Below are 19,301 nucleotides of genomic sequence, written 5' to 3'. Positions count from 1 at the left end.
TCTACTCGTTTGCTTCTCCTCAATTCTAAGTGCCATTTGATAACACTTGTGCACTGATTCAGGATTAAACAAACTTAGTTCATCTTGAATGCCGAACTTAAGGTGTTAGATGCAATGATAGTCCTAAAGACACTGAGAGGGGGGGTTAATTAGTGTCTTACTAGTTAATGGAATATTTGAACTTATTTACAACTTTGTAACTTGAATTAATGTACCGGCAAACAAGCAATAGTGCAGTAAAGAGAAATAACAGAGACAACATAAATGCACACCATAACACAAGATGTTTTGACAAGGAAACCTGGTAAGGGAAAAACCTTGGTGGGATTTGTAACCCACAATATTTACTCACTGGCCAATATGAATAAATATTACTTACAATAGGGCGCTACACATGCAGGAAGGCCAACAACCTAGAGCTCACTACTCAATAGAAGAGTCTCATTGACTACAAAATGGATAATTAAATCCAATACAATGTTTTGGTCAAAATAGCATCTGCAATGCTTGATTCAGTGCCGGTTTAAGCTCTGTCACAAACCTTAACAAAAAAACCTTTCTGGTGAATAAAATTCACTCACATAACCTATTTGCCTTATTACAAAATATTTTCGCTATCTTCTACATAATACCATTACATTATTTCCTCTCTATGCTATATCAAAAATGGCTTATAAGATCTCATACATATATGAGTCTTTACAATGCGTCATGTTGGATTACAAATAATTAATTACATTTACAATACAATTCATTTAAGTAAAACTTTGTCTCATGTCAGCCTAAGTGTTGATATACTTCATTGCCGGTGTAAACTAGATGTCGATGAATGTGCCTGTCGGTGTATGATTTTTGTGTTATCAGTGAACCTGTACAACCTATTATCAGTTGGTTGCCATCAATGACAACATCAACCATTCTCATTGAGTGAAGAATGCCAACAATCTCCCCTTTTGGCATTGATGGAAATACTCATGAGAAAAATCCAAAAACTGTTGTCCAAAAATAAAGTCCAAAACTGATCCCCAAAAAGAGTGTTCTCCCCCTAAGCAAGTGATCTCTTCTGTGCATTTTTTCATACATTTTTCTCCATACTACTCCCCCTTTGACATCAATGACAAATTACTTCAAAAAGAATCAAAGAATACAAGAATTCTACCTCATAGCCTGTAATCGGTTATGTACAAGTTGAAAAATGTTCACCAAAATTAGATTCAGGCTCTGTATGAATTTTTTATTGTCAGAAATAATGGTTTATGTATGTTGGATCAAGCCGGTCAGATAATGCATCAGCTGCTCCGGTGACCATTCTCCTTGAATTGTTACCTTTGATAGCTCAACCCGCTGAGTTATAAGATTTTCCAATCTAGGACCAAGCTTCTATTTCAGCTCACGGGCCTTCAACCATATCCTTGCTTTTTCTTTTTGCAAATTTTCAATCTTTTCCTCATAAAGTGTCATTTATTGTTCAAAAATAGAGGCAATTTCTGAGGAACCTATCATATTATCTGCTATGTCATCTATTTCCTTCTGCGTTCTCTTAATTTCCTCATCAATGTCTTCAGTCAGGTGGTGAGGCTTGCAAGCTTCTTTATACAAATCCTTATACTCCAAAATTGTTGAATTTAGTACCGGTAATAAGGAATCAATGTGCTCATTACAATATTTGATGGTCTTCTCAAATAATTCTCCTTTTTCTTTATTCATTCTTTCCTTAACAATTTCCTCATTCACCTTATCTATAGTTAGAACATTTGAAGCAATAAATTTGGACAATGTGTCCAGTTTACCTAAAGAATCCTCAATATGATCTATCTTACAGGTCGGTACAATCATCTGCAAAATAGGTAGTGTATCATCAATAGCCTTGAATGCCAAGGCATTTCAATCAGTTATCCTCCTTATAGAATCTAAAAGAATATTAGTCACATTTGTAGGTCAGAAATCAGTAGTAGATGTGCTCAGTTCAGTAATAACTTTCCTTTCAACTAATTTTTGACCAATTGCCTTAACAATTTCCTCCTTGTTTCCATCAATTGTTTCCTCTTTATTTATAGTTTATGTTGGTTTCTCACTTTGTGTTATTACTTTTTCTTCTGTTGGTTTTTTCAGTCTATGTAAGTACCTCTGCATCTGTCGGTTTCTCAGTCTCCAATTTCTTACCTTCTGCCAATATTTCAATGTTCTTAGAGTTAACAGTGTTAGCCGGTGACTCAGAGATCTCAATGTTCTTAGCATTGGCTATCTTAACTTCTGAGGTATCCTTATCCACAACAATATTAAAATCTTGTGTATCAACATTCATAGTGAAAATAATTTCAGAATTTGGATTAATGTCATCATATGTTATTTCTCCAATCTCCTTATCCGGTTGACTGTCTGTATGTACCAGTGTATCTGAAGTTATTGGTGGAGTATCCTATGCTGGTGGAGGAAGGTTATCTATGACCTTTATAATAGGTATACTACCAATTTTACCTTTATCTTTGTCCTTTTGATATACCTTTGTATAAGTCTTATCCAATTTTTGTCTACTCCTTTCAATTTTCTTTTTTTTTTTCAACAAAAAATATATCCCAACTGTCTACAGTTTCATCAGCTATCTCTTTCACTCTTCCAGCCATTAGACTAACCTATCGATGACCACTCACAAAAACTGTCTGGTTGGCTTCAGCAATTAGTTCATCAATTTCTTCCCTAGAATTAATTGGGTGAACAACCAACAATGCTTCAACCTTTAACTTTTTATCTAGTTCCATAACCAACATTCTTTTAGCCTCTGATCTTATATACAAGTCATTAGGTAGATCATGTACAACCTCAATCAAAAATTTCTTGCAGATATCAAGATGCAGAATAATACTAGCCTCTATAGTCTCCTTGTCAAAATCCTTGAAGGAATGATAATATTTATTTACATTACTGAGATTACCTTCCTGTGTTATTTCATTGATTAATTCCTCTGGTGTAAGGGTATCCGGTGCCTTAGTTTGTTTCTTCTTTGGAGTTAGCTTTTTCTTAGGCTCCCTTACAACCTGCTACTTCTTCCTTCATGTCCTTGTCTTTTTAGGAGAAGGAGAAGGTACCAGTGATAGTTTTCTCTTCTTCCTTTCTACCCTTTTGAACACTGCTACCTTACCACTATCTGTATCCGAAGAGGTGACAACCAATGAAACATGGGCTACTGGTTCCAGTCCTTCTAGTTCACTAGCAGAAATACCGCTCAAGTTCATCACATTTTCCTTTACTTCCTTAGCCATCTAGGATGCATCTCTGATGAATTTCTCTCTCTTTTTTCTCTGCTTTTGCATCAAAACAACACTCTCAATAGTCTCAGTATTTACAAAAATTTCTTCAGATGGTTCCTTAGGTGCATCAAGAAGTGTCTTAGCATATGCTTCAAGAGTATTTAGATCAACTTCATATCCCATCTTTGTTATCCAGATAGTTCTAGGAGTAACAAATTCCATCCATGTTTCATCACGTTTGATTACAAAACATATTTGCTTATCATACTTGTCTACAATGCTCTGTGGTATCCTTTCTCTATCTTTCATCTTAGTTTGGAAGTCTTTGAAATAGCTTTTTACCATGTCACCACTGTTAGCACCAATGTTGGTAATAGCTTCCATGATCTGTCTACCTACCGGGATGTCATATGCAAAGTCCTTATGAACAATGTCGGGTGTTTCCTTTGTGAAGTAAAGCATTAAAAACATAATTAGATTCCCAAAATGGAATGTCCCCTTCTTGTCACCCTTAATTTTCTTCAAATTATCTATCAGCTCATCTTTAAGCCATTCACAAATGTCAATTTTAGCATTGTTCTTAACCATCTCATATGCATTATGAATACATAAGCTAGAAACAAAGTTTAATCTATTTTCATGAGTCACTCTATAACCAAATACCATGCTCACATATTTCACATTTGCATCAGTGATATCATTAACCCTAAGAGATATGTTGTCAAATGTAGCTTTGGTTAGGTCCATAACACCCTTGTTTGGTATCTTCTTCTTTTTGTCGGGCCTAGTACCGGTTGAGGGTAAACTAGTAACTGCTTTGATTTCTTCCTTAGTGATTTTAAAGACAAAATCTAGCCACATAAACTCCCCATGAACTCTTCTTAGTACAAGATGTACTACCTCATTCAGAAATTCAGGAATGTTCAAAATTTTAACAAATCCTAAGTCTCCTACAATATTATGCTCCATTTTAATCAGACCTTGTTTATCAGTGATAACATCCTTGTATATGTTCTTCAAACCATCAAACCCTAAATTTTCTATGTTGCAGTGAATGTAAATCCTCGGGTTTTTGGCAAAAGCAACCCCCTTCGAAATATTAGAGAAGGCTATGATGGAATCATCTTTCTTTGTGATCTTGGGAATGATTTTAAATACAGGTCTAGGGTGCTTAATGTTCTCTACCATAGTAGGGTTTGCAATAAATTCAGGTACAAAAGATGAAGATCCCATTTCAAAAGACAAATACCTCTTACTTGAAATTTTTGAATGCCTGAAGAACACCTTGTTGCTTCGCCTTTAGGATGCCTTTGCTCAATTGTACGCTCTTCGAATGCTTGGATTCTTGGTGGTTTGAAATGAGGATTTTTTGGTGCTTTATAACAAAAAATCCTTCATCAACCGCATTAAATGCATGTCGGTTAAGTGCATTCTTAACATATTTGCTGGTAAAGAAGAAATGTGTCTTCTTACCATCAACCGAGGGTAAAATGCATGATTCTCAACTTGTTTCCATACCCCTTAAGGATTATTCCTTAGTTAGATGAATAATCTCCTACCGATGGAGTATTACTTTGTTCTATCGATGTAGAGACAAACTCATCAATTCTCTGATCTCTCTTCTTAATCCATTGTTTTGAAAATTCTTGCTTTATTTCGATTACTTTTTCCTTTCCTTTCTCATTAGATCCTTTGTTGTTAGTTGGTATAGTCTTGCTTCTACAAAATTTTGCAATATTCCCAATCTTGTTACATGCATAACAAGTTACATTATTCCTTTGAATATCTTTTCTATATCCTTGACGGGTTTGTGTTCTGCATTGATTAGATAAATGTCCAAATCTATCACAAACATAACATTTCACATTCATTCTGCAATTTTATGAGTTATGGCCAACTTTATTGCATTTGGAACATTGACCAGTGGGTAAATTTGTATTCTGATTATTTTTAAATCTACACTAATTTTCTTTATGACCAAATTTGTTGCAATTGAAACATTTCCCATTAAATTTATAAGCATTAGGTTGTCTTACTGGTTTATTGTGATCTTGATTATTTGTAGTCTCAGAGCTTTCTCCATGTTCAAATCCAAGTCCGATTGTATCTCCATCATGTTTTTGTCTTTTCAGCATGTCATCAAGTCTTTCTGAACTTTTCTTGAATTTGTCTTTGTGTTCATTTGCAGTGATCAACTCATTTTATAGAATGCCAATTTGTCTCCTAAGCTCCTCTTTATCATGTTGCATGTGAATCAAATCTATTTTTAGCATATCATTCTCATGACAAAGTCTGAGATTTTTATTTTCTCCATCATTAAGTCTCCTAGTCAAGTCTTCTTCAATCTTCTTCCTCTCTTCAATATCCTTACATATCCTCATGGTTAAATCTTGCATTTCATTCCTCATATTATTGTTCTCTTGTTTCAACTTCTTTGCAATATCTCTAAGAGTTTCTTTTTCATCATCATGTTTTTGCATTTTCTCATGAATTTCCTTCCTCTTGTTTTGTGCTATAACCAGGTTCTCCTGAAGTCCTTTAATGAATTCCTTAGCAGTCCTCAGATCATCCTGAAGCTTGATATTCTTTAATTTTTCTACATCAAAATCTTCAAGAGCTCCTTCCAACTATTTTCTCAAATTCTCCATCAATGCCGGTTTCAGAATCTTCCTCAAGTTGTTAGGCTTTTGCAAATAGAGGACCAAGCTCTGATACCAATTGTTAGACACAATGATAGTCCCAAAGAAACTAAGAGGGGGGGGGGGGGGGGGGGGGGGTGAATCAGTGTCTTACTGGTTAATGGAATATTTGAACTTATTTACAACTTTTTAACTTAGATTAATGTATCGGCAAACAAGCAATAGTGCAGTAAAGAGAAATAACATAGACAACATAAATGCACACCATAACACAAGATGTTTTGGTGAGGAAACCCGATAACGGAAAAACCTCAGTGGGATTTGTGACCCACAATATTTACTCATTGGCTAATATGAATAAATATTACTTAAAATAGGGGCTTGCACATGCAAGAAGGCCAACAAACTAGAGCTCACTGCTCAATAGAAGAGTCTCACTAAATACAAAATGGATAATTAAATCCAATACAATGTACTGCTCAAAATAGCATCTACAATGCTTGATTCAATACCAGTTTAAGCTCTGTCAGAAACGTTAACAAAAAAACCTTGCCGGTGAATAAAATTCACTCACATAACCTATCTGCCTTATTACAAAATATTTTCGCTATCTTCTACATAATACCATTACATTATTTCCTCTCTATGTTATATCAAAAATGACTTATAAGATCTCATACATATATGAGTCTTTACAATGCATCATGTCATCTTAGAAATAATTAATTACATTTACAATACAATTCATATAAGTAAAAATTTGTCTCATGTCAACCTGAGTGCCGATATACTTCATTTCCAGTGTAAAGTAGATGTCGGTGAATGTGTCTTCTGATGTATGATGTTTGTGTTGTCAGTGAACCTGTAGAACCTATTATCGGTTAGTTTCCATCAATGACAACATCAACCATTCTCATAGAGTGTAGTATGCCAACATAAGGCCATTCATGTACATTGTTATCTTTTGTGTCTCACTTTCTGGCATCTTTACCTTGAGTGACATCTAGTGGAACTCCTCAGTGTAGGTACTGACAGCCAAATCCCTTTGCCTTAGGTTTTGTAATCTCTTATGTAAGATGATCTCATAGTCCTCAGGCACACATTGTCTTTTGATCTCTACGACCATCTTTTTACATGAAGTTATAGGCTTCTTTCCTTCTTCATCTCTTTCATTTTGTAGGAAGTTTCACCAACTAAGAGTTGGACCCTTCATTTTGGATTTAGATAACTTCACCCTTTGGTTATCAGGTACCTTCTCACATTCAAAATAATTCACCATTGCTTCTATCCAATCCATACATTCTTCTGGATTCATTTTCCCAGAGAATGTAGGTAGCTTTGCTCTATTGTCTCTTCTTCCCACCCTATTAAGGGCTTCAACAAATTGTCTTTGGTATGTCAGCATCTCTTATCTCTCTTCTACCTCTTCTCCTTCTCCATTAGAGGCTGATGCAACTTCTTTGCCTACTTGTTCTTTATTTGCTTTCTCTATCTCTTCCTCCATCTTTTTATTCTTGGCTGCTTGCTCTCTCACTATCTTGTCCAACTCCATGTTTGTCATAGGTCTATTGGGGATCTCCTCACTATTATTTGTTGTGTCTTCCATTTCTTTATCTTTCCCAAAGTTCTTCTGATGCTTTGATGCTACCTGATGCAGAGGTAGCAACAACAGGGTGGCAACCCCCCCCCCCCCCCCACACACACACACACACCTTTTACTCCTTCTATCTCAATCCCTTAAAGGCTTCAACACACATCAGACTCAAAATTGAACTTTTACCCCTTACAAGGGTCGGTACTCACCTTCACAATGTTCTTAGGTCCTAACAAGACCTTTCACAACCTTCTTGGTTCACAAGGGCAATAGGTTTTCTCATTACCCCTAATCACACAAAAAGTGTCAAACAAGATCCCAAACAAATTTTAGTTTCGAATACCCTTTTTGAACCTCTATCAGACTCCAAAGAATTAGATCCCTAACCTACTCCAACACTCCTAGACACCTATTTGGGTCACAAACCTAATTAATCAAGTAAGGTCTGGTTTACAAAGGAGGTGTAAGTGAATGGGGTCACAAGAAGGATCCAATTCTTTAGAGGGCCTTTCCAATGTCCAACTACACCAATTCAATAATCTAACTCAATTTCCCACTGTTGTGCATCTTGCAATCAATCAATCTCTAACTGTTCTAATCTAAACCCTCACAAAGTTTAGACTAGGGCTTGGTGGCAAAATGCCAAACCAACTCCTTTGACCTTGCCCCTTTGGAATCTCATAATACACCCTCCTAAATTGCATTATACCAATGGTCGTTGAAAACCAATGACTAGATTGCAAGTTAGGACCTCATCTATGCAACACCATTGAAAATAGAGGGTTTTAGACCTGCAAGGGTAAAATGACAATATCTTCCTTCAAACACCACTTCAAGGGGTTAGACTAGGTTCATCTGAAAGGTAACTCAGTTTAATTTCCTACCAAGCCAAAATTTCATGAAAACATTCAATTTCTTGTACCGACAGTACGGAATTGTAACACAGTTCTGGCAAAATAAGATTTGTTCTATTCACTTTCTCCACCAAACTCTACAAAAATTTCCAACAACCTTACCAATGGTTGTCTGACATATATAGACCCTCCTCAACATCCATAAACAACTTTTGAATTGTTATGAATGTTGGAGATGTAGTTGTCATTCTATCAGCAACTTTTCAAAGTTGCTTGACAACAAAATGCAACAATTTTGTAACTTTTGCAACTTTAATCCCTAAACACCTAGACCTTGTCAAACACATCCAAGGTCATCATTAGGCACCTAAGACAACATTATAGGTCCATCAAACACAAAAATTCATAATGCAATCCCACATGGCCCAATAGACCTCTAGGCTTATATATGCACTTGAGAGGTTATTGACCACACAAAGGGGCATTTATTACATCAAGGGTGATCTTTGAGATCCAACCCATTATTGCAACAAAAGAAAACACAAGAAACTCACTAGAAATCCCTAAGTCATGAAAACTCTATGAAAAGTAGAGGTGCCTTGCACCAAACATACTCAGCTTCAGTAGTAGATAAAGAATGACATGATTGTTTCTTGTTGATCCATGAAACCAACTTCTTTCCAAGAAATAAAGCTCCACCAGAAGTACTTTTTTGGTCATCAACATCTCCAGCCCAATCAGCATCTGTATATGCACATAAAGTAAATTTATCACCCTTAGGGTACCATAAGCCATATTCTTATGTACCTTGCAAGTATCTATAAATCCTTTTCATTGCCATCTCATGATTTTCTCTAGGATCACTCTAAAATCTTGAAATAATATAAACAACATTCATAATGTCAGGCCTAGTCTAAGTCAAATAAAGTAAACCTCCAATCATAGATTTGTATCTTGTAGGATTTATCAATGTAGAAACATCTTTCCTTGTCAATTTCTCACTTGTAACCATTGGTGTACTTACCGGTTTAGAATCTCCCATACCAAATTTCTTCAACAATTCCTTAGCATATTTAGTTTGAAAGATAAAACCACCTTTTTTCGTTTGAGTAACCTGCAAACCTAAGAAAAATTTCATCTCACCAATCATAGACATCTCAAATTCTTTCTCCATATTCTTATAAAATTATATGCACAATTTATCTTCACCTCCAAAAATAATGTCATCAACAAATACTTTAACAATCAGTATATCATGATTAGTGATTTAATAATATAAATTACTGTCAACACTGCCCTTATTAAAACCAAGCTTCAAAAGATATTTATCCAACCTTGCATACCAAGCTCTAGGTTCTTGTTTCAATCCATATAAAGCTTTCCTTAACCCACAAACCATATCAGTATCATCTGATAGTGAAAAACCATCAGGTTTCTCAATATAAACTTCCTTGTCAAGATCCTCATTCAAGAATGCACATTTAAAATCCATCTAATAAACCTTGTAGTTTTTATAAGCAACATAGACAACAAATAATCTTACAGCTTCAATCCTAGCTACTGGTGCAAAATTTTCTCCATAATCAATTCCTTCCTTCTGAGAATATCTCTTACAAACCAATCTAGCCTTATTCGTTATAACTTGACCATCCTCATTCAATTTATTCCTAAAAACCCATTTAGTTCCAATAACATTTTTATTTTTAGGCTAGGTAACCAAAGTCCATTTGTTATTTTTCTCAACTTGATCTAATTCTTCTTCCATATATTTTAACCAAAATTTATCTTTACATGCCTAAATTAATGATGCTAGTTCAACTTGTGAAATTAAACATACCTCATTAGTTGTCAGTCTTCTTCCTGTCATCACTCCATTTCTCTTATCCCCAATGATTTGATCTTCAAAATGATTCAATCTCACATACCTAGGAGTCTTCTCACTCTCTGTTCCTCTTTCCCGTTCTTTAGTTACTGTAGAATTCTCTGATGTTGCTAGAGTAAGTGGTTCAACTCTCTGTTCTGGTAAAGGTTCTACCAGTTCAGATATAATCATTTCCATTGCCGGTTCCTTCTCATAAATTCTGATATGACTTTTTCTTATCTCATCTACTTTAACATTAGAACTCTTTACAATTCTCTGTAATCTCTTGTTATAACATCTATATGCTTTGTTCTCATTAGAATAACCAAGAAATATGCCTCCATCACTTCTAGGATCAAATTTCCCAATAGAATCATCTCTCTTGATATAACATTTACTACCAAAAATTTTGAAATACTTAACTGTAGGTGTATTACCAAACCATAATTCATAAGGTGTCTTATCGGTTTCTCCTTTGATATGTACTATGTTGAATGTGTAAACTGTTGTACTCGCTGCTTCTCTCTAGTAGATATGAGGTAGACTTCCTTTCATCATCATTGTTCTAGAAACATCCAAGATAGCTATGTTTTTCCTTTCCACAACTCCATTTTACTGAGGTGTCTGGGGAGCAAAAAATTATCTTCTTATACCATGCTTGTCACAAAAGTTATTAAACTCACTAGATGTGAGTTCTCCACCATGATCTAATCTCAAAAATTTAATCTTCAATCCTGTCTCAATTTCCACTTTAGCCTAAAGATTTTAAACTTTTCAAATGCTTCATATTTTTTGGTCAAAAAAGTAACCCACATCATCCTAGAATAATCATAAATGATTAGCATGAAATATCTACCACCATGAAAACTTTTAACTCTATGAGGGCCACACAAATCAATATGAATAAGATTAAGAACATTATTTGATTTATCTTGTATACTCCTAACAGAGGTTCTGACCTGTTTACCCATTTGACATTATTTACATATCAGATTATAGGGCTTCATAATCTTAAGTATATCTCTAACAACCTTGGTTGAGCTGATCTTCACAATGCAATCAAAATTCACATGGCACAACCTTTTATGCCATAACCAACTCTCATCAATCTGTGTAATCAAACATGTCTTCTCACCAGAGTTCAAACAAAATATGTTACCTTTTGTTTGTGTACCCGTTGCAATCTCTAAGCCAGATCTGTTAATGATTTTGCATTTTCCATCCTTGAACTGTAATTGGAATCCCTTATCTACCAATTGTCCTACACTCAAAATATTATGCAGCAAACCTTCAACATAATAAACATTGTCAATATTGTTCTTACCATCCAATGATATAGTTCCTTTTCCTTTAATCATACAAGCCTTGTCATCTCCAAATCTAACTAGTCCACCATCAAATTCATGTAAAGACAGAAACTTCCCTTTATCTCTAGTCATATGATGTGAACAACCACTGTCAATTACCCATTCATCCTTATCCTCAATTTTAGCAGCAAGTGCCTTCTCTTCAGGTACATTCTCTTCTAGTGCCAAATCATCTTCCTTGATAGCCAGGAATACCCATTCCTTCCCATTGTCAGTTCATCATCTAAATAGGTAATGCCTTCCTCATCCGCTATGTAGCATGATTTTGTTGGCATTACAGTAAGAAAGATTGTTGGCATTTCAATATCAAGAGATTGTTGATATTCAGTAAGGATATTAAGAAGGTTGTTGAAGATTATTGATATAACGGAAGAAGGATGATAACTATCTTGATAACATTATTTTGTCATTGATGTCAAGAAATTGATTATCTAATTCAGTATGATGTTGCCATATCTTGAGAAGATTGATAAGAAGAGAATTAAGTTGTCGGTAAAAGACACAGAAAGAATGTGATGAATAAGGGGAGAAATGAGTTATTCAATGGGCAACTATTACCGAATTAGACAATGATGAGATCATGATGTTTAGATTGTTTTGATATCCTACATATGTTATTGATTGTAAGGTTAATACTATACTATGTAACTGAGCAAGGAACCTAGTCGGTAAACCCTAAGGTTATCGATATCGGTTAATGAAGGTGGAATGTCCACCAAGTAAAGTTTAGTATTTACCGAGTTGTAACCGAGTTATGATAGTGCACATTGGATGGATAAAAGAATTATTTAATGAAGGACAATGATTAGCTGGAGATGTATAAATGATTGGTATGTCGTGCATGAATTTTGTTAAGGATCTATGGCAAAGGAAAATCGGCAGGAAGATCTACAGTGCAGATTGAACCGCATTAACCTTGTGTAAGTTCCAAGAAAGGACTACAAGTCCCGAGGCAAGGTAAAACATTTTCAGATCGAAAGGATACATTGAACCTAGTCAAGATTGAAGATCTGATGGCTAAGATTCATCATGGGAAATGTGATCAAGGAGATTAAGCGGTTAGCAATTGTTTATAAATAAGGAATTATTGATAAACAATGTATGCAGGCAAGTGTATGCACAGGGATGCTACATAGTGATTACCGAGCACATAAGCTTGAAGACCTATTTGAATAATAGAGTAGAGAGCCCAATAGAGGGACAAGATAAGTCCTATGACTAGATTATTTTGAGAAAATAAGAATCTACTTTAGAATTTTAGATGTGAAGTTGCAGATATATTTTTATTACTGTTATTTTGTAAGTGACAGAAAATCTCTTAACCGAGTGGACTTAACAGTCTTATTTGTAAACCCTCTAGCAAGGTAACATTCTAGTTGAGTGTTTGAAATCCTTTAACAAGGTCACTTCTAACAAAGTGAAGATCCTAACAGATATGAGGGAAATCCCTTAACCCGGTCACATCTAGCAATGTGTTTGTAATCTTTAATAGGATTTTCTTTTAACCGAGCATACTCTAGAAGAACATATTTCTTAGTGGGTCTGAAATCCCACAGTGGTTTTTCCCTATTTGGGTTTCCAAGTTAAATCTGGTGTTATGAGTGTTATGATGATTTTGTGTTTATGAGTTTGCATGTTTAGCATTTTTTGATTATATTGCTGAAGTATAAGTTACGGAGCTTGAATCTGTTGATTTTATGGAAGATTAAGTTTGTATGATTCACCCCCCCCCCCCCCCCCCCCCCGTCTCATCTTGTTAGCTATTAGCATTTGTACTCTACATTAAGTATCAGAACTATCAATTTGTATCAAAGCTTTGGACTCCAGAAGAAAAGTTTAAAGGTACTTGAGGTAAAGATCCGAAGATATATAAAAGGGATGCACCGAAGCTGAACAAGTCAAATTTCTCCACATGGCAGAAAAGGATGAAGCTACATTTATTAGGAATTGGAAAATATGCAATATATTATCTGGAGAATGATTATATTGCACCAAGCACCAACACTATGACCTTGGAAGAGATAAAGGAAAAGCAAGAACATATTCAAGCTATGATTGAAATTACATCAGCATTGACCGACTCAAAGTTTAATGATCTAGAAAGTTGTAATGATGCAAAAGCAATGTGGAATAAGCTCATATCTATGTATGGAGGTGATGAACATGTTCAAAGAGCAAAAGTAGATAGTCTAAGAGGACAACTTGAATCCATGAGAATGAATGAAGGTGAGAACATAACCCAATACAATACAAGACTAAAGGAGATTGTCAATCAAATTAAAGAAGCAGGTGGAACTATTGAAGAAAATGCTGGTATTTTGGTATGGTTTTGTCATTGATGTCAACACCTACTGAAAACTAGCACTTTGGAGATTCAGCAACATTCACTGGCAAGCAAGTAACTATTGCACAATTACTGGTATATGGTTCACTAGCAGGATATAATGTTCACCGGTACCTGGAATGATATGGAAGACACTTGGTAATGTTGAAGACATCGTGTGGATACTTTGTTTTGAAGAATTAATCATTGGTATATTCATATTTGCATATTTGCTTTTACCGGCAAATAGGTCCAAGGTTATCTAGGGTTACACCGACAGGTTTATCTTTTCCAGATCAACATGGCATGCTATGGAGATGATTTATTATTGTTGTAAATCCATTAAGCCAACATGTTCAATCGGTTATTGCATCGGATATTATATTGTATGTAAAATGTTTTTTTTTGTAATATCTTGTAGAGTCGACCTACTAAAATTGGTCTTAGGGTATGGTATAAATGTAAGATCTTATTTGTAAGATCGAATATGGAATACGGAAAAAGAATTGTGTAAAGGTATATGCAAGATTAAGCAAAGGTATACACAAAGACATCATTTGAAGGTGAAGCTAGGTTTTTATAGAAGCATATCAGCATTACACTGGTACTGAATCCAGCATATGAAGATGCTATTTTGTGCAGTACATTCTTATTGGATTTAACCATCAAATTGTAGTTAGTGTGACTCCCATTTTGTGTTTGAGCAGTGAGCTCTAGGTTGTTGGCCTTTCTGCATGTGCAGACCCCATTTATGTACACTTACTATCTGCAGTAGTATCATCTGATTGTGGGTATGGTTTCCCACCATGGTTTTTCCCCTTACAGGGTTTCCACGTACAAATATTGGTGTTATGTGTTGTGGATGACTTTATGTCTATGTTTCATGCATTAATCCTTACCGGTATAGAAATTTACTGTTAACACTATCTACCAGCATACTTAACTAGTTTACCGATATTAAGCATTAAACTAGTCAAATGGTTTTTGGTTTAAATTTATTAGACAACTGATTCACCCCCCTCCCCTTCTTAGTTGTCTCCGGGACCTAACAATTGGTATCAGAGCTTAGTCCTCTTTTGCAAAAGTTTCACAACTTGAGGAGATCCAATGTCTACAAATTATTTCAAGAAGGACAGTCCTAAACTTGATGGAACCAACTATGGGATATTGAAGATCAGGATGGAGACACATCTGAATTGCATCGGTAAAGACATCTGGGAAGTTACAAAGAATGGTTATACTGCTGCTATAGCTGGTCAGACTGCTCCAACTACCTTAGCTAAAGATGAAGAGAATGATTGCAAAGCAAGAGAAGCACTTTTGAGTGCATTATCAGATCAACAAATCATGGAATTATCAGATAGGTCTACTACTAAAGCTATTTGGGATCATTTGGAAACACTAAATAAAGGAGATTCCACAGTTAAGATTGTAAAACTTGAAAGCTTCCAAGTCAGGTATGAACATCTGAAAATGGAAGAAGATGAAAGGATTTCTTCTTTTATGGAAAGAGTAAATGAAATTGTTTGGGTATTAAATGTTGTGGAGGAACCCTTAGTGAGGATGAAATTGTTTCAAAAATCTTAAGAGGTTTGCCATCGGCATATAAAATGAAGGTTACTACTATAAATGAGTTGAGAACAATGCCTAATACATCAGTAACTAGGGATGCATTGATTGGAAAACTTTCAGCCTTTGAAATTGAGGAATTTGGTCCTATTGCTATTATAAAGATAGATTTGGCCTTTAAAGCATCAACATCATCTGCTCCATCATTTGACAAATCAGACTAGAAAGCCTTTTATGCAAGAGAACTTGAAGAAACTAGGAAGGAGAATGAAGAGCTTGAAGAACTTGAAGCACTATTTGCAAGGAAAATGCCAAAAGGTCCAGTTGGAAGTAAGTATGAAAAGCACCCTTTAAATATTTCAACTGCAATAAGATTGGTCATATGGCTTCGAGATGCCCTGATAGACATGCTAGACTAAGAGAAGAAGCAAGAAGAACATACAAGCCTAATCCTGAATATCAGAGGTACATATTTAAGAAGAACAAAGACAAATCTTGTTACATTGCTGATGAAGGTGTGACTGATGATTCTGATGAGGATCCAGCAGACAATGGATGGGTTTTTGTTGCTATAACAGAGGATCAACCGGCACCTACTTCTCAGCTGGTAGAACAAGCCCTAGTAGCTAAAGTTGAAGCAAAGGATGAATGGATCATTGACTCAGGATGCTCACATCATATGACAGGAGACAAAGGAAAATTCTTGAACTTTCAAGAATACAATGGATGTTTAGTAAGATTTGGAGATGACAAAGCCTATTCAATCAAAGGTAAGGGTTCAATATCTCTTGATGGTAAGCATAACACTAACAATGTCTACTATGTTGAAGGATTAAAGCATAATATTTTAAGTGTTGGTCAATTAGTTGAGAAGGGATTTCAGTTACAATTTAAAAATGGAAAATGCAAAATCATGAATAGAATTGGTTTGGAAATTGCAACCGGTAATTAGACTAGAGGTAATATCTTTCATTTGAATAACAGTGAAAAGTCATGCTTGATTGCACATATAGATGAAAGTTGGTTATGGCATAAGAGACTATGTCATGTAAACTTTGATTGCATGGTAAAAATCAGTACTTCTAAGGCAGTTAGAGATCTACCTAAAATTGTGAAACCTCAGAATACAATTTGTAAGGAATGTCAATTTGGAAAATAAGTTAGAGCTAGTTTCAAAAGTATTCCAGAAAAATCCAATAATGCTCTTGATTTAATTCACACTGATTTATGTGGTCCAACTAGAACTAAAAGCTTACAAGGTGATAGATATTTCATGCTAATTATTGATGATTATTCTAGAATGTGTTGGGTTACTTTTCTCAGAGAAAAATCAGAAGCACTTGGAAAGTTCAAACTATTCAAAGCAATGGTTGAAAATGAAACCAGTAAGAAAATCAAATGTTTAAGATCAGATCAAGGAGGAGAATTCACATCTAAGGACTTTAATACATTCTGTGAAGTGAATGGAATTAGAAGACAGTTATCAGCACCTCAGACACCATAGCAGAATAGAGTTGTTGAAAGGAAAAATAGAACTATCTTGGATACAGTAAGAAGTATGTTATCAAAAGCAAATATACCACTTGTGTATTGGAGATAGTCAGTTAGCATTGTTGTCTATACATTTAACAAAGTTCACATCAAAGGTGAAACTGGTAAGACCCCTCATGAACTATGGTTTGGTAATACTCCTACTCTTAAGTATTTCAGAATTTTTGGAAGTAAATGCTAAATTAGAAGAGATGAATATATTGGCAAATTTGATCCTAGAAGTGATGAAGGAATATTTCTTGGTTATTCATCTAAGAGCAAGGCATATCGATGTTTTAACAAGAGATTACAGAAAATTGTTGAGAGTACAAATGTAAAGATTGATGAACAATTCAGAGGAACTTCAAGGTATATAGACTTTGAACCGGCAACAGAAATTGTGACAAATGAACCTACACCAAATCCACTAGTACAGAATGGAGATCCATTTACACTGGTATCATCAGAGGATTCCATAGTAATTGAAGAACAACAACAAACTAAGACACCCCAGTATGTAAGATTGAATCATTCTGAAGATCAGATAATTGGAAACAAATTTAAAGGAGTTATGACAAGAGGAAGATTGGAAAATGAAGAGGTATGTCTTATTTCTCAAATTGAACCATCATCTATCAATGAGGCATGTGAAGATAAATTTTGGATTAAAGCTATGGAAGAAGAATTAGGACAAATTGAGAAAAATAATACTTGGACATTAGTTCCCCGGCCTAAAGATAAAAATGTGATTGGAACCAAATGGGTATTTAGAAACAAACTTAATGAAGATGGTAAGGTTGTCAGAAATAAAGCAAGACTAGTGTGTAAGGGATATTCTTAGAAAGAAGGATTTGATTACAATGAAACCTTTGCACCGGTAGCTAGAATTGAGGCAGTCAGATTATTCTTGGATTTTGCAGCTCACAAGGACTACAAAGTTTATCAAATGGATATTAAATGTGCATTTTTGAATGGAGATCTTGAAGAAGAAGTATATATTGAACAACCTGATGGATTTTCTTTAATAGATGACAATGATATGGTTTGCAGGTTAAGAAAAGCTCTGTATGGATTAAAACAAGCCCCAAGAGCTTGGTATGCAAGGTTGGATAAGTATCTTTTAAAGATTGGTTTTCCTAAAGGAAATGCAAATAGAAATTTATATTACAAAATAACTAATGATGACATCTTGATTATTGAAGTATTTGTTGATGATATAATCTTTGGAGGAGAAGATGGATTATGTAAAGAATTTTCTGTTAAAATGCAGCACGAATTTGAAATGTCTATGATTGGAGAAATAAAATTCTTTTTAGGATTGCAGATTTCACAGACTGATAAAGGTATATTTTTGACTCAATCCAAGTACTTGAAATAATTACTAAAGAAATTTAGGATGGAGAACTCTAAACCGGTAAGCACACCTATGACTACAAATGACAAATTATCTCAAAGGGATGAATCTACACCTGTTAATCCAACTAGATACAAATCTATGATAGGAGGTTTACTTTATTTGACACAAACTAGGCCTGATATTATGAATGCAGTATGTATTGTTTCTAGATTTCAAAGTAATCCTAGGGAAAATCATGAATCAGCTATAAAAAGGATTTTTCGGTACTTACAAGGCACAACAAATCTTGGATTATGGTATCCTAGAGATGAAAATTTTGACCTATGTGCATACACAGATGCAAATTGGGCAGGAGATGTGGATGATAGAAAAAGAACCACTGGAGGAGCATTCTTTCTTGGAAAAAGATTAGTTTCTTGGTTGAGTAAGAAACGGAGTTATACATCTTTATCAACAGCAGAATCAGAATATGTTGCAGCAGCAACTAATTGTACATAGGTACTATGGCTTAAACAAATGTTGAAAGACATAAAGGTAAAATGCAAGGAACCCATTACTATATAGTGTGATAACACTGCAACAATTGATATATCTAAGAATCTGGTATTACATTCTAAAACAAAACATGTTTCTATCAAACTTAATTTTCTGAGGGAAAAAGTTGAAGAAAAGGAGATAAAACTAGTTTATGTGAATACTAAAGATCAACTTGCAGATATTTTCACAAAAACTTTGCCTAAGGAGACTTTTGAATATCTCAGAGATCAGCTTGGATTCATACCACCACTGGTAGAGACTTAGACATTTGATGATTGTCATGAACCGGCAGAATAGAAAGACAAATCTTTTACTCCGGTCTTGAGATGAGGAAGCTACTTCTCAGGGGGAGTAGTTACTATTTTGTATGAACTTGATTTTTGTAACTTTGGCATTTGATGTCAAAGGGGGAGAGATATCTA

The sequence above is a fragment of the Cryptomeria japonica genome, chromosome 1 (assembly GCF_030272615.1).
Source record: "Cryptomeria japonica chromosome 1, Sugi_1.0, whole genome shotgun sequence".
NCBI lineage: Eukaryota > Viridiplantae > Streptophyta > Pinopsida > Cupressales > Cupressaceae > Cryptomeria > Cryptomeria japonica.
This window is presented reverse-complemented; position numbering follows the sequence as displayed.